The 17,676-nt window shown below is 40.5% G+C and overlaps 1 protein-coding gene across 2 annotated transcripts in view; it reads right to left on the bottom strand.

The window, feature by feature from the left end:
• SNX9 (sorting nexin 9) overlaps positions 1–17,676 on the bottom strand; it is a 125,916-nt gene that overhangs the window by 68,355 nt on the left and 39,885 nt on the right. The window lies entirely within an intron of this gene.

The raw sequence follows: 17,676 nt of genomic DNA, 5'->3' as shown, positions 1-17,676 counted from the left end.
AATACTTCCTACTATGCAGTGATCTACACGGGGCTGTGCATACTGGCCAGGTAACCTAACAGCTGTGATTTGCAAATGTTCCCTGCAATAAAATCGTAATTTCGTGGAAAACTGACTAAAGGAAAGCTGTTTTGGTTGACGTGAGCAGCTGTGCAGAATTCCCAGGAATTCTGCCACACACATATTCCAAGACAATCAGTGCTGTGAAAAACATGTCTTTTATATACTTTTGTAGTACTTAGTGAATATACATTTTTAATGCGCTTCAAATTCTAAATATTTGTCTTTCATGGATTATCTCATAAAAGAAGGTCCATCATAAACTGGGGATAACATGTACCTAGGAAACATAGGGTTTATTTTCAAAGTAACTGTCCCAAGCAGCAAGTTCAAGTATATGCACAGGGCTAGTCAAATAGGACTAATGGAACTGCACTCACTTAACAAATATTTACTGAACACCCACCATATGGCGAGAACTGTTCTTGTCAGTGAACTCTCCCCACACTTGCGTAATGATGCCTGAAATCCTTAGAACAAGGATTAAGGATTCACATCTAATGATAAAAGGTTAAAGAAAAAAAAAACTCCAAATACTAATTTATTTTGAAACCCATTAAGAATAATAAGACGGACTGACGCATGAAAATGCAATAAAGCAGGTATAGCAAAATGTTATTTATAGAATCTAGATGGTAGGTTGATGGTGTTCAAAGGAAAAGGATTTTGATTTTTCTACACGTTTGAGATTTTTTTTTTTTCATTACAAAATGTTAGAAGCAAATGCTAGTTTACTGTCTGTCAGTCACAGAATGGCATCCTCCTGGACTTCTGTCCAGAGAGGCTAGGAAGGGGGCTGGGGGGGCAGGTCACAAGCACTGAGAACTCTGTGAGCATGACAGCTGTCCTGAGGTCATTACAAGGACAACGAAACTGTGAGGTCTTTTTTCTCATACAGCTGCAAAAGTAGATAGAATTCTTCTAGTCCCGTTGGGGGGTACTTTTTAAAAACCATGTCTCCCTAATCTCAATTCCTCATGCAATGAGGGCAGGTGCACGTAAATGTGTGAGGGGGGTGAGGAGGGTCCTCGGGGCCAGGACACAACCCCCAGGGCTGCGGGCTTCCTGGGAAGGGCCCTGGTGTGCACACAAGAGCCAGACGTGGAACCTGCTGTTTTGTTATTGCTTTTTTTTAAGAATCTTGGTTAACAATTTTTTAATCCGGCTAAATCTAAGCCCCAATACAGAATACCAAAGCCTCTTCCTGTGTGCCAAAACTTGTGTATCAAACTTGTGACTTGGTGAAACAAGTGAAAAACTAAAAATGGACACCCCCTTACACATTTAAATATGACTGAACGTTAGCCATGGAAAAATGTATACAAACATTACAGGTTTACATAAACACTGATTTAAGCCTTATTAAAAAACAAACACCTAGAGATGCTTCTTAAAAATTAGAATGGGAAGAAATTTTGGAGGACAAAAGAACACAAAAGAGAACAACAAAAAAAAGCACCTCCCCAAATGAGCGTAACATGTCAAGAGAAAACAAATTTCAGCAACTCCTCTGATCTTATCAAGTTCAGGTGGCCTGGAAGTGCTGTCTTCAAAGCCTTGGGGCGCTGTCTCCCATTACCTCCTTTTTTATTCCCATCCTTGTATCTGGCTTCCATCTGACTTCTCTCTCTCTCCCCCATCACCTCCCAGTTTCCCCGTCTCTACCACTGACACTATTTGAAGAGGCTCACCCCCACCCCCACTGCCCATCAGTCCTACTATGTTTCTTTCATGCCGCCTTTGACAGAAAAAGCCCATTTAAAAAAAAAATTAATGTTTATTTAATTTTCGAGAGAGAGAGAGAGAGAGACAGAGAGAGACAGAGTATGAGCTAGGAAGGAGGCAGAGAGAGAGAGGGAGACACAGAGTCAGAAGCAGGCTCCAGGCTCTGAGCTGTCAGCACAGAGCCCGATGAGGGGCTCAGACTCACAGACCATGAGATCATGACCTGAGCCGAAGTTGGACGCTCAACTGACTGGGCCACACAGGCACTCCGGAAAACTCCAGTCTTTGATACTGCTTTCCCCAGTACTGGCTACACTTTAAGAAATGATTCAAGTATTTTCGGGAGCTAAGTGTCTACACAGATCCTGGGCAGATGATGTGATACCATATGCTGAACACACACCGCCGTCAACAGTAACTAATCTCTTCAATAGCAATACCAGAAAGTATTTCAGACGAAGGTCAAGAGATAGTAGACAGCAGCCTTAAACACAAGCTCCATTATCTGGCTACAGGCAAATAAACATTAGCAGATCCAAAGCTCTCAACGTTCCAGGCACTGGAATACTAAACGTGCTGCCACACACCTGATATGTGCATAATCCATCATCCTTAACACAGATTTCCTTTTGAGGGAAGAGAGACAGGTATAAAAATATTCAATCCTCTTGACCAGGTTGTAAGCATCTATTATTCTGTCTGCTTCACATCTCTTCTTTCTGGAAACTGTTCCTGCCTTGGCTCTAAGTGATTGGTGAGCATATAATCCAAACAGGAATAATTCGAACTCTTTCCTAGAAATATACAGCTGCTGCGGAGCACGGATGGTTAATTTTCTCTGAAAATGTCGCCAATGGCTAACTAGTTGAGGTATGGAGAAGGTCCATCTCTGGTGGAGTGGAATGGCAGAGAGAGAGTGTCCCAAGGAGATCACTTGAAGGACAAGCCTGAGGCTACCTCTGTTTGTGGACCTCTCAGTCACAAGAGCCAATGGATTTTTTGTGTGCCTACGCTAACGTGAGTTTAGATTCTGTCGCACATCGGGGCGCCTGGGTGGTGCAGTCGGTTAAGCGTCCGACTTCGGCCAGGTCACGATCTCGCGGTCCGTGAGTTCGAGCCCCGCGTCAGGCTCTGGGCTGATGGCTCAGAGCCTGGAGCCTGTTTCCGATTCTGTGTCTCCCTCTCTCTCTGCCCCTCCCCCGTTCATGCTCTGTCTCTCTCTGTCCCAAAAATAAATAAACGTTGAAAAAAAAAAATAAAAAAAAAAAAAAAAAGATTCTGTCGCACAAACAAGAGATCCAAGCTGATACAAACCAATAATCCCAAACCAAAGAATTTATTAAAAGGACATTCTAAATAAAGAGCAACACTGGATAGAAATATACTACTGCATTTCCTATTTTGCAAAACAAAAAACAAAACGCTAGAACCTAAAATGAACAAGAAAGAATTAAACAGTTCAAGATGACCAAAAAACTGTCAGCAAAAAAGTCCATAAGGCAGTAAGAATGCAGAAGGCAAGCCCCCATTCTTAGGCATCTGATTCTCTGGTTTCACATAAATCACAATTAAATCTCGGGGGGAAAGCAGCCCATCTTCAGCAATGCAGCTACCTCATTTTAAAAACAGAGACACTCAAGTAAAAGCTAAAAAAAAATTCAAGGGATGGACAGATTTATTAATTTGACACCCTTGAGACCAGAAGTTTTGCATGTAAGTGATATTTCTATATAACTAGTTCACCTTTCCAAATGCCAAACTTGTTTTAGTTAAGCACACTCATTTGACTTTTTGTGAAATCGTAGCTTATCCCTTGTCCTGTGGGGTTTTTTTTTTTCCAAATTTTCATTTAAATTCTAGTTAGTTAACACATAGTGTAATATCAGTTTCAGGAATAGAATTTAGTGATTTATCACTGACATATAACACCCAGTGCTCATCACAAGTGCCCTCCTTAATACCCATCATCCATTTACCCCATCCCCACCCTACCTCCCTTCCACCAACCCTATTTATTCTCTATCATTAAGAGTCTCTTATGATTTCTTCCCTCTTTTTTCCCTATCCCATATGTTCATCTGTTTTGTTTCCTAAATCCCACATATGAGTGAAATCGTACATTTGTCCTTCTCTGACTTATTTCACTTAACACAATACACTCTAGCTCCACCTACAGTGTTGCAAATGACAAGGTTTCGGGGGTTTTTTGATGGCTGAGTAATATTCCATTGTATACATATACCACATCTCTTTTATCCATTCATCAATTGATGGACACTAGGGTTGTTTCCATAGTTTGGCTATTGTTGATAATGCTGTTATAAAATCAGGGTTCACATGTCCCTTTGAATCTATATTTTTGTATCCTTTGGGGAAATACCTAGTGGTGCAACTGCTAGATCATAGCGTAGTTCTTTTTTTTTTTTTTTTTTTTTTTTAACATTTTGAGGAACCTCCAACTGGCTGCATCAGTTTGCATTCCCACCAACAGTGCTAGAGGGTTCCCCTTGCTCCGCATCCTCACCGGCATCTGTTGTTTCCTGGAGTTAATTTTAGCCATCCTGACAAGTATGAGGTGGTATCTCATTGTAGTTTTGCTTTGTATTTCCCTGATGATGAGGTGATGTTGAGCATCTTTTCATGTGTCTGTTGGTCATCTGGATGTCTTTAGAAAAATGTCTATTCATGTCTTCTGTCCATTTCTTAACTAGGTTACTTGTTTTTGGGGTATTGAATTTGGTTAATAAGTTTGTTTGTTTGTTTGTTTTTTACAGATTTTGGATGCCCTTTATCAGGTTATGTCATTTGTAAACATCTTCTCCCATTCAGTAGGCTTTTAATTTTGTTGATTGTTTCCTTCACAGTGCAGAAGATTTTTAATCTTGATGAAGTCCCAATAGTTCATTTTTGCTTTTGTTTCCCCTACCTCTGGTGATTTGTCTAGTAAGAAGTTGCTACGGCTTATGTCAAAGAGGTTGTTGCCTGTGTTCCCTAGGATTTTGATGGTTTCTAGTCTCAAATTTAGATCTTTCATCCATTTTTAATTTATTTTTGTGTATGGTATAAGAAACTGGTCCAGTTTCATTCTTCCGCATGTTGCTGTCTAGTTTTCCCAGCACCATATGTTGAAGAAGACTGTCTTTTTTCCATTGGATAGTCGTACCTACTTTGTTGAGGGTTTTTATCAAGAATGAATGCTATATTTTGTCAAATGATTTTTCTGCATATATTGAGAGAACTGTATGGTTCTTATCCATTCTTTTATTAATGTGGTGTATCACACTGACTTGTGCCTACTGACCCAAGCTTGTAGCCCAGGAATAAATCTCACTTGATTGTGGTAAATAATTCTTTAAATGTACTGTTGGATTCAATTTGCTAGTATCTTGAGAATTTCTGCATCCATATTCATCAGGGATACTAGCCCATAATTCTCTATTTTGGTGGGGGTCTTTGTCTGGTTTTGGAATCAAGGTAATGCTGGCCTCAGAGAATGAGTTTGTAAGTTTTCCTTTGACTTCCATTTTTTGTAACAGTTTGTGAAGAATAGGTATTAACTCTTCTTTAAATGTCTGGTAGAATTCCCGAGGGAATCCATCTGGCCCTGGACTTTTGTTTGTTGCAAGATTTTTGATTACTGATTCAATTTCTTGGTTGGTTATGGGACTGTTTAAATTTTCTATTTCTTCCCGTTTCAGTTTTGGTAGTTTCTATGTTTCTAGGAATTTGTCCATTTCTTCCAGATTGCCCAGTTTGTTAGCATAGAATTTTTCATAATATTCTCTTATAATTGTTTGTATTTTTGTGGTGTTGGTTGTGATCTCTCCTCGTATGTTCATGATTTCACTTATTTGGGTCTTTTCTCTTTTTTTTTTTTTTTTTTTTTTTTTGATAAGTCTGGCTAGGGGCTTCTCAATTTTGTTAATTCTTTCAGAGAATCAGCTCTTAGTTTCACTGATCTGTTCTACTGTTTTTTGTTTGTTTCTAGACTGTTTATTTTTTGAACTAATCTTTATTATTTCCCTTCTTCTCCTGGCTTCAGGCTTTATTTGTTGTTCCTTTTTTAGCTCCTTAAGGTGTGAAGTTAGGTTGTGTATTTGAGACTTTTCATGCTTCTTGTTGTAGGCCTGTATTGCCCTATACTTCCCTCCTAGGACCACCTTTGCTGCATCCCAAAGGTTTTGGACTGTCATATTTTCATCTTCATTTGCTTCCATGTATTTTTTTTCTTTGCATTTCTTCTACAATCTCCTGGTTAACCCATTCATTCTTTAGAAGGATGTTCTTTAATCTCCATGTATTTGTGGTCTTTGCAAATTTTTTCTTGAGGCTTATTCCAAGTTTCATAGTGTTGTGGTCTAAAAATATGCATGGTATGATCTCAGTCTTTTTATACTTGTTCAGGGCTGATCTGGAACAGAGTATGTGATCTGTTCTGGAGAATGTTTCACGTGCACTCAAAAAGAACATGTATGCTGCTGCTTTAGGATGAAATGTTCTGTATACATCTGTTAAGTCCATCTGGTCCAGTGTATCATTCAATGCCATTGTTTCCTTGTTGATCTTCTGCTTAGATGATCTATCCATTGTTGTAAGTGGGGTATTAAAGTCTCCCATTACTCTTGAAACTTACCAATGAATTTATGTTTGTTATTAATTGATTTATATATTTAAATATTTGGGAACTTTCAAGTTGGGGGCATAAATATTTACAACTGTTAGATCTTCTTGATGGATACACCCCTTAATTTTGATATAATACCCTTCTTCATCTCTCATTACAATCTTTGGTTTAAAATCCAGTTTGTCTGATATAAGTATGGCTACTCTGGCTTTCTTTTAGTGTTCGTTAGCATGATACATGGTTCTCTATCCCCTCACTTTCAATTTGCAGATGTCTATAGGTCCAAAATGCATCTCTTGTAGGCAGCATACAGATGGGTCTTGTTATTTTATCCATTTATCCTATGTCTTTTGATTGGAGTATTTAGTCCATTTACATTACATTGATTATTGAAAGATATAAATTTAGTGCCATTGTGTTACCTGTAGAGTTGGTGTTTCTGGTGATGTTCTCTGTTCCTTTCTAGTCTTTGTTGCTCTTGGTCTTTTTTCCCCCCAAAGAGGCCCTTTAATATTTCTTGCAGGGCTGGTTTAGTGGTCATAAACTCCTTCAGTTTTTGTCTTGGAACTCTTTATCTCTCCTTCTATTCTGAATGACAGCCTTGGTGGATAAAGTATTTTGGCTGCACATTTTCCCATTCAGCACATTGAACAGATCATGCCACTCCCCGCAGGCTTGCCAAGTTTCCTTGGACAGATCTGCTGTGAACCTGATCTGTTTTCCCTCGTAGGTTAAGGACTTTTTTTCCTTTGCTGCTTTCAGAATTCTTTCCTTGTCTGTGTATTTTGTGAATCTGACTATGATATGTCTTGCTGATGGCTGGCTATTGTTGAATTTAATGGGAGTTCTCTGTGCTTCCTGGATTTCGATGTCTGTTTTCTTCCCCAGATTAGGGAAGTTGTCAGCTATAGTTACTCAAGTAAACCTTCTGCTCCTTTTTCTTTCTCTTCTTCTTCTAGGACTCCTATGCTACAAATGTTATTATGCCTTAAGGAGTCTCAGAGTTCCCTAAGTCTACATTTGTGATCCAATACCTTTCCCTTTCTTTTCAGCCTATTTTCCATAATTTTAAGGAATTCGTTCCTCTGCTTCATCCATCTTCACTGTCATTGCATCTCGGTTATAGCATCTTTTATTTCAGCCTGACTAGTTTTTAATTCTTTTATCCCTGCAGTGGGAGTCTTTAGTGTCTCCTATGCTTTTCTCAAGCCCAGCTAGTACCCGTATGATTACTGTTTTAAATTCTGGTTCAGACATCTTCCTTGTATCTGTATTGATTAAATCCCTTACCGTGACTTTCTGTTCTTCCTTTTGGGGTTAATTCCTCCATCTTGTCATTTTGTCTGGGTCAGTTTTTTGGTGTGATTGTTAGGAAAGCCTGTTGTATTCCTGCTCCTGAATGTAATGGCTATATTACTAAGAGGTAAAAAAAAAAGGTTGGGGGGGTGGTGGGAAGCTAGATCCTAGGTGTGTTGTGGTCTGCCTATAAAAGAAGATCCAAAAAAAAAAAAAAAAAAAAAAAAAAAAAAAGGAAGCTAGATCCTATTTCCCCTAGAAGTGAAGCTTTGCAGCACTCTATGATCATCAGACTTGGTGCCTGTGAGGCATCTGAACAGGTCTTCTGGGGTTGGGACCTGCTGGACTGATTCTCAGGTGGACTTGCTCTAGTAGAGATGCACCTGCAGGGCATAGGCGGAGGTCGGGGGTGAGGGGGGGGGGTGTTGGTGTAAGCAGCTCCAGCCTCCACTGGATGGCACTGAAGTCGGTCAACGCTGATGGGGAAGGGAAGGAATGGTGTCATCCTGCTCTTTCGTCCCCGGAGCCGGGAGCTCACACCCGCCACTTTTTAGGAAGCCCTCACAGAGAAGCAAACTATCACCTTTCTTGTGTCCCCAGCTTTTGTCAGACCCCTGCCTTCACCCTGCCTGCATCCAGGCTGTCTGCCTGCTGCGTGGCACAGTACTCCTGTGTTGTATCTCAGGCATGTGGCTGGGTTTCCAAACTCCAAACTCCAAATTTTACCTGCGTGACACAGACCCACGCTGATACTCTGGAGGAGAGTCCTGCCACACTTTTTGCTGTTTGCCAGTTTGTCCCAGAAAAGCGGTCACAGGATCATGCAGCAGTTGGGAGTTTATGGTAAAGCTCTGCACTAAGTTGGCGCCAAGATTTACTGCCCTCAGCTGGTGTCTCTGTTCCTATGCTAGGAAACTGGGCAGCACACTGGTGCCACTGGTTCTTTCTATCCCCAGAGAGGCCGCCACTCCCAAATGCACTCCAAGCACGGGAACTGTTTCTCCCTGTGTGACCCAGGAGATCCTCAGGCTACACTGTCCACCCCTGGGTCTCCACCCTCCTTCCCACAGGAGCACCGCCTGCCAGACACTAGCAATGGTGCAGACTTGTAAAGCTTCAGACTGCGCTCTGCTGCTCATGACAACATGTGGCAGAAGCCCCTCTGCTTTTCCCAGTCAATGGTTTTGGGGAAGAGTCTTCTGTGTGCGGTCCACTATGCACGCTTTCGCTATTTCTCTCTCTCCTTTCTCTATGGTCAGGGCTCCCTCCCCACTGCAGCATCCACAGTTCTCTTCTCCCCCAAACCAACCTTCTGTAGCCCCTACCCTCCCCAGTGTGGTTTTTTTCACCTCTAGTTGTGTAGTTTTGCTCCCTCAGTCCTCAGATTCATTTCTTGGGTGTTCAAAATGATTTGACATTTATCTAGCTGTGTTTGAGGGATGAGGCAAGCTTAGGGTCCCCCACTTCTCCACCACTTAACTCCTCCCTGTATCTCATTTTTACATAACCAACAAGATCATCAGAAAAAACAGAACTCACTTTAATAAACTCTGAGAGCATTATGACATCCTTTATATATACATTTGTCCTTATTCTAAATGATTAAGACTTAAATGCTTTTCAGTTTATATCAATCTGTGATTTCATTTAAATCCTGGCCCGTGCTTGTTCAGTTGTTATTTTGAATCAAATAGAGAATCTTAAATTATCCTGTAAAATTGCATCTTGTTAGATTTAGCCATTGTTCCAACCTACTAAGTTTTCTGAATTCTGAAGCCGTCATCCAACTATATCCAACTATCCCTTAGCGCTTCCAAGCATGCTTTTCATAGCTTCACCTGTGTCATTAGTAAAACTGTTAACGTATGGCAGGGTTGAGGTCCAAGACGGCCATGAACATTAAGACACTCTCCCAGAGGACGTGAATCAATTATCACGTTTTAGGTAAGTTGCTCTTGAAATTTCTAAAGAAGGTGTAGGGACAGAAGGCAGGCCACCCCAAGATGGGCCACTCTGGTGTGAAGATTATTCTCAGTTGAAGGCAATGGGGACCCCGAGGGCTCAAGAGAAACTTCTGCCTCTCCCTTAACTGCACAGAAAAATCTAGAGTGGGGGTCTAAGAGTTATTTCCTGAGATAAAAATTTTTTTCTATCAGAGTTGTCCTTATTTATTTATTTGAGAGGGGGGGGAGCGTGTGTGTGTGTGTGTGTGTGTGTGTGTGTGTGCGCGCGCGCGCACGCGCACGCATGCAAGCTGGGGAGGGGAGAGAGGGAGAGAGAATCCCAAGCAGGCTCCACACTCAGCATGGAGGCTGATATCAGGTCTCAATCTCACGACCCTGGGATCATGACCCAAGCTGAAATCAAGAGTCAGATGCTCAAATGACTGAGCCACCCAGGCACCCCTCACTGAGATAAATGTTATCTGAGTGACCCATCTGTAAGGCAGGCCAAACATCTAACGACTAGGTATCTACTCCTCTCATTGCCCTGTGAAGTGCATTCCTTCCCTCAGAAGTCCCAGACCCCTGCCCCCTTCTCCTTAGTTCAGAACGACATATTTGAGGAGAACTTCAACGACCTCCACTTTGACCTCAAACTTTCTAAGTGATTCAGTTCTTCTGTCCAGTTTCTCTCTTAACTCATGGGAACCAAAACCACCCCCTCAAGCAAAAAGGGTCTGCCCTCAGTCAGCAAGACCCCACATGACTGACCCCAACATGTGGGGTCTTGACTGATGACTGACTTGACCTTCACAGCCCACCTTTGCCTCACATTTCTCTTATATAAACCCGGAAGTACTTTTGGCACTCTGGAGACAGTCTGAGATGCTCGTCTGCTGGCCTCCCAGTGGTGGTCTCAGTGAAATCAATTCCTTTCTTGTTTCACCACATCTCGTTTCTCTGCCTTTGGATTTTGTCAGGGGTGAGCAGCTAAACCTCATCTGTTTGGGGACCCCGGAGCCAGGTGCTCTTATACCCCTGGGCCCCAGCTACATATATATTTCATTTTGCCGGTCTCTGGAATTTCCGTATCTGTGTGGATTCCCCATACATATGCTATTAAATTGGGTTTTCTCCTGTTAAGCGGTCTCATGTTAATTAGATTCTCAGTCCGGCCAGAAGGGCAGGAAGAATTCCTATCTGACTGTCGGTGTAGGTGGCAAGATGCTTTAACTCGCTGGCCACCATTCCCCAGCACACTGCTGAGGCTGACAGATCCCAGGACAACTGACAAGCAGCCACAGAAAGTGAGATTTCCCACCACATCAGCTTCCCAGAATCTCCCCCTGCAGAGTGGATGGGGCAACACTGGTGAGAGTCCTCTACTCGCTTTCTAAATTGAGATTAGCAGGAGAAAAGGTTTGTAGAACTAGTTCCTTGGGCTTAGCAACTCTTTGGTTAAATTTGGTAGAGTACACATTGGTTACTCATCCATTTCCTCCCAGAGATGGTCTTTGTTTTCCTTCGGCTGTGCCTTTTGTCTGTCATCTGTTGCTAAAGGCCATCTCGGAAGCCAAAGCCACAAAATTGGTGGGCATGGGCCAAGCACTTAAAAGCTGCTAGACCCTCAGGAAGACTCCTATGATAGGACCAACTGGTCACAGAACAGGGTAGACAGACACTAGGTCACCTGCCACCTGCAATGAGGCACACTCTAAAACAACAGTCTCCAAACCAACAGCACATCCCTCTTAGTTATTAGTGTGGCTTAAGGAAACCTAAGGCTTAGATAAAGCTGTTAGATTTTTCCTTTTATCTTGTTCTATGTCCTAGGAGCTTGGCTTTATGACCAATGGGAATATTCTCTTTGGTCTCCACCATCCAGAGGGTGCACTTGGTGGCCAGTTGAATAGGCTGGGTATCCAAGCCTCTTCCTCTCTGTCCAGCTGTGCCAGCTCTCAGGGGTATCTGTCATGAGAGGTTCCAGTCCAGAGGAACCTGTGTCATCTCAGCCTTCATTGCTTGATTAGCGCTGGAAAGTCCCATTCCAGGAGCACCTGCTTGGTGTTGGACTAGCGGATCTGGGACTGGAGGCATCTCATATTCTTGCGGGAGACTGAACACGGCATTTTCACCACACCACCCTTATTGCCGCCTGTGCCTTTGCTTTCCTAGGCTAATTTTAGGAGTAAACTTTTGGACCATGGGAGCTACATCATTTATGCCCTGCGGATGCCTCTTGCATCTTTGGTTAAACCACTAAAAGGCGTATTGGTTTGAGTTGCTATTAATAGATCCAACTCACCAATGGCCAGACAATGGATCCTTTAAATAGGCTATATTTAGATTAAAAAAAAAAAAAGCTCTCAATTGTCTTATTAATGTAATGGCTAGCCTCAGGGACTCCCTTGACCAGATAAAAGAACAGAAATTAGCCTTAAGATTTAAAAATAAATATCCACATCCAAAGTAAATTCCAGGCTCACCTGCCTGTTTTAACTTCCCTTTCCCTCCAAGATTTACAGAGATCACTCTGGCCTAATCTCTAGGCTCTAAGGTTGCTCATGTAAAAGCTGAAAGCCAGAAAATCTCAACAAAAGCACATGAGACTGGCAATAAGGATTGCTTTGCTCCTACTTTCCAGGGCTCTGTGATCAGGGTTTACTGAAGAGTAGGCATTCCTGTACTGTGTCCTTTGCAGGTATGTCCTAGACAACCCCCTGCAAAAGAATTTGCATCCTCTGAACAGCGTCGGATCTTTTAAATTATGAAGTACCTTTTACCTCTACTTTCAAATGACCCCACTGAATTCAGAAAGTAATCAGAAAGGCTATTTGACTATATTCACAACTTTCCCTTCACTGAGGAAATAGATGACCAAAATTTCTCCTAGGCCCTTATACAAATGACACTGCAAAAGGCCAATGTTTAGGGACTGACAGAAGCCAAGGGTAAATTTTGTACCCAGAAAAATGCTTGTTGAAATGCTTCATACATACTTTACAAAGGCAGAAATCTCTTGGTTCCCATTTTAGTTAAAGTTCTCCCTGATAGTTAAAAATGTGAGTCAATCTCTTGATACTCAGGCTCTAATCCAGGTGTTTGGGGAATTAGGAATAACTGCCTTTATTTTACAAATCTCTCTAAAACCAGAACTACAACTCTAGAAACAAGTGAAAGTTCACCTATCTTTACCAATCTCCAAACCTTACCTATTCCTTTCAAAATGTGTGTACGTATTATAAAAGATCAGGATATTGGAACTAAATTCTGTACCTTAAAAAGGTAAATTTTACTTAAAAAAATTTTTTTTCTCTTTTATTCAAGGGGCAGTCAGGGAGAGGGGCAGAGGGACAGAAAGAGAATCTCAAGCAGGCTCCGTGCTCAGAGTGGATCCAACACGGGGCTTGATCCCACGACCCTGGGATCGTGACCTGAGCCAAAATCAAGAGTTGGACACTCAACTGACTGAGCCACCCAGGCCCCCCCAAAAAATAGATTTTAAATGACAATCACCTTGAAACTCTTTAAAAAAAACTTTTTTGAAATTCTCTGTCCCTTGAAATTAATAATCTTATGTCTTTGAAATGTAAACACAGCCCACAATCTCCTGAAACTGAAGAAAAAAAGAGAGAAGTATCTTAAATTGGGCCTGTAATGTCCTCTCCACAAATATTAGTAGAAACAAAATTAAGGGGTGCCTGGGTGGCTCAGTAGGTTGGGCATCCGACTTCGGCCCAGGTCATGATCTCACAGTTCGTGGGTTCGAGCCCCGCGTCGGGCTCTGTGCTGACAGTTCAGAGCCTGGAGCCTGCTCTGAATTGTGTGTCTCCCTCTCTCTCTGCCCCTTCCCTACTCACACTCTGTCTCTCAAAAATAAATAAACATTAGGAAAAAAAAAGAAACAAAATTAAGATTTTGTTTACATCTTGCCTGTGTATTTTTGTGTGTGTCCGTGTTTTCTCTACCTCTGGATGATATTGCTAAAATTAATTTGTAAAAGACCTTTATTTAGTTGATCTGAAGGCAAGCATTTGTAAGGATTGGCCATCCTAAAACTCAGAAAGATAGAAACTAACTCAAAATGTTTTTCAAGTTCATGTGACCTGGGACAATATGTGGTATGAAAGCCAATTTAAGGTTGCTGGTTTAATTAAAGCAGACATGTATTTACAGTTATCAGCATTAAATATAAACTTTCATTCTGCTTGTGTTTACTAAAAGTCAAATAAACTTACGGTATCTCTGTTGTAAAATATGTCAGAGGAAAAAAACTCAGAATAACAACTGACTTTGTCTAATGCCTCATGAAGTTTCACGGGCAGGCTAAGCATAACTGTTAAGAACAAGTAAATTAAATAGATGTAAATAAAATAAGAAGGTTTGTAGCTTTTAAATAGCTTCCAAAATCTTTGGTAACCTAAAAACTTAAAATTTCACGAAGTTAAATGGTGAGTAAAGTTCACTGATTGTCTAGATCATTTCCAATTAAGATAAAATAATGAAACATTAAGTAATCTACTTCTGTCTTACTCCAGAGAAACTAAGGATACGTTTGGGTCTGTTAATAAATACACTTTGTGCTTTATTGTACTATGAAAAAAATTCATATAAAGTATGAAACTGCCAATCTAAAGAGTTCTGGTGTAACAATTCACAGTTGCTTACTACTCAGTTTTCACTAGAAATTAAGGTTTCTAAGCACTAAGAATTCTAACGAATGTAATTAAGAGCACTGGAAATAATAAGGGAAACAACTTGGTATGTGAGGAAAATGGGATGTGCTTTTGATAACAAAAGTATGAGGAATAAAATACATGTTTGTTAAGGAAAAAGAAAAGAATTTTGTCCTCAAGTGAGACTAGTTATTTAAAAGGGTAAACTTTAGGACAAAATCCGAACGTGAAAAAGAAACGTGTGTAAGGTTTACAGAGAAACTCTTCAGAAAGAAACTTTACGTGTGGCCTGTACTGGCTAAGATTAGGATAATTTCAAATAAGTAAATGAGTTTTAATATCAAGAGTACCCTGGTGCAATGTTTTAGTTTTTTTCTTTGTTAACGGTACAAAGTTCTTTTGAACTATTATTGGTCTACAATTTCGTAAGAAATTGTAAACAAAGGTTTTTTCTTTACCTTTTAAGTTCTCTAATAATTATTCCATGTTTGCCAAAATAATTTATGTTTATCACCTCTTTGATTACTTAAGAAAACTGAGTCTTAATATGAAAAGAGTTCAATTTTGCTCACAACTATGTAATCTTCTGTATTGGTTTTTGAAATCTTGTACTGTCATTGTGGTTAAATGGATAATTAAATATTTTTTCAAAATGACTTGTGATTCTATTTAATCAAATATCCAAATCTTTTGATATTTTCTGACATACTTCCCAAAACCAAATTCTAAAATAAAGTCTTTGACCACAATCTGAGGTGTTACAAAGGGCCCATGGAACGTTTCAAAGATTTGAGAAATTAAACTAATCAGGCTTACTTGGTATGTTAAATTACATGGGGAGCACTGTCAAAAAAGTGATATTAAACCCTCCTATATTATACTTATGTAGATATGTTATTAAAGTTAAGTGTTCTAAAAATTACATGAAACTCCTAGAAATCTGATGTCCTGGTGTGTTATTATCCTGAAGCGTATGTCACAAAAATAACCCAATCTCCTTACCAATTGCTTGTAGTGAACTCTAATCAAATCTTCAACCACGGCCATTTTTATGTATGTTTATCGTTTACAGCCAGTAATACTTTGTACTCAGATGCCTCTACAAAAGCTTCCTGCAAGTGTGTTTCATCTTCAATGAGAAACATGGAAAAAACACTGAGTACAGGTTTCTGATAACCTGCAGATCGTAAAACTGAACTGGGTAAAAATTTCTGGAACTAGCGGAAGAACCGGATTCAAGCAGAAGAATTAATAACGTGGGACTGAAATTGAGGAAGACAATTACACTTTTTATGATTTTTTGTTTGGAACATTGCTGACTTTTTAAAAATGTTTTGGTTTTTTTCCAGATTTAAGAAGACGTTTTCTCTTAAGCTAATCGACTTACTGCAATTTGATAAAATACACCTTTTTGAACAAACTGAAACTTTTCTTTTCTCCCTATCTGAACCCTCCGGAACTCAGAAACTCTCAGTGAGTATTCTTATATGCTTATGGCAATCTATTTCTTTGCATAAGTTCAATACGAATCTGTTCTCCTTATGACAGGACACCAATGGAAAAAATGGTATTATCACATGGTATTACCACATGGTATTACCAAAGCTTCAACTGGAATGTCGTATTTGAGAGACACACGCAGACTCAGATGTGACGGGACAGCTTTAGGGAACTAACGTTGACTTCATGGAGCCAATAACGCTCCCCTGGACATTATCAGCCTGGTACCTAGCTTCCAGAGTTCCCAGCAGCCTGACTACCACGTAACTTGGCGTAACTTGGAGAACACACCTGCATCACCACCTCATGAAATGAACAAGATTATACTGACCTGTTGTCAGGACTAAGAGACTGGTTCAATGGGATAAAACAACCTATCAGCTCAACTTTTTAATGTGTGAAACTTCAGGGAAGTTTCAGGAGGAAGCCGTAGGGGCTAAGAGCAGGCCACCCCAAGCTGGGCCACTGTGGCATGGGGATTATTCTGAGCTGAAGGCAATTGAGACCCCGAAGGTTGAAGAGAAACTTTTGCTCCTCCCTTAACTACACAGAAAAATCTACATTGGGGGTCCTTCCCAGAATAAGGGTATTCACGGAGATAAGTTTTATCTGAGTGACCCATGTGTGAGGGCTGGGCAAACATCTAATTACTAAACATCTGGTCTTCTTATCACCCCATGAAGAACATTCCTTTCTTCTGAAATCCCAGACCCCCACCCCCTTCTCCTTAGTTCACAATGACACATACATCTCACTTTGCCGGTCTTCGGAATTTCCACGTCTGTGTGGATTCCCCGTACATAAGCCATTAAATTTGATTTTCTCCTGTTAATCTGTCTGACAATTTCTCCTGTTAATTGTCTGACAATTTGATTCTTGGTCCAGCTAGAATGACCCTTAAAAGACAGGAATTCTTGCTCCCTAACAAAGGAAATAGTCTGTTTCCTTAAATGTTCACAAGCAATGTGTTTATTATCTATTCAAGAATATAGTCAAGGGGCACCTGGGTGGCTCAGGTGGTTAAGCATCCAACTCTTGATTTCGGCTCAGGTCATGATCTCACAGTCATGAGATCAAGCCCCACATCAGGCTCCGAGTGCTGGGTGTGGCACCTGCTTAAAAGAGTCTCTCCCCTTCCCTCTCCCCATCTCCCTCTCCTTACCTCTAAAATATGAGGAAAATATAGTTAAGATGTTAAAATTTTGTTAAGGTTTTAATAGTTGTTCTATAAAAGATCTTTTTCCAAAAGAAATTTCTACAAAGAACCTGAGTAGCCATTGAGAATGGCTGAAAACTTTTCTTACGCAAAAATGTCAGGAATGAACTACCACAGTAAAATTAACATGCTCTGTAAATGTTTTTCCTAAAGTGGGCTTTCATCTGTTTTCCTGAAATATGATGCACTTAGAGGAATTTTTTAACTAGTGGTCAATTAGATGAGCAATTTGGGAAATTTCCACAAAAAGAAATGTAAACAGAAACAGTTCACAGAGTACAGGAATACGAATTTCCAAGACATATTTAGAATAATCTTAAATCTGAGTGTAGCAAAGGGCAAATCAATTACACAATCACAAGAGGAACAGAAAAGTTTTAAATAGCGATCATAAATAAACCACATTGTACCATCTGCTTCCACATTACTTTCCCCTCCCTGTAGTCCACATATGGATAATAGTTCTGGAAAAGCACTTGAGCCAAGGAAATTCTCTGAACGGAACCAAACCAAACTGCTAGAGACTGGGATGAGTTTAAGCAACTTTCTCCCCAAACTCACCCAGATCCAAGCTTCTTTGGTACCGAACATGAGACCAATCAGACAAAGGTGTTTTAATAGTTATCTGATTAGGTG

This window comes from Prionailurus viverrinus, chromosome B2, assembly GCF_022837055.1.
Source record: "Prionailurus viverrinus isolate Anna chromosome B2, UM_Priviv_1.0, whole genome shotgun sequence".
NCBI classification, from domain to species: Eukaryota; Metazoa; Chordata; class Mammalia; order Carnivora; family Felidae; genus Prionailurus; species Prionailurus viverrinus.
This window is presented reverse-complemented; position numbering and strand designations above follow the sequence as displayed.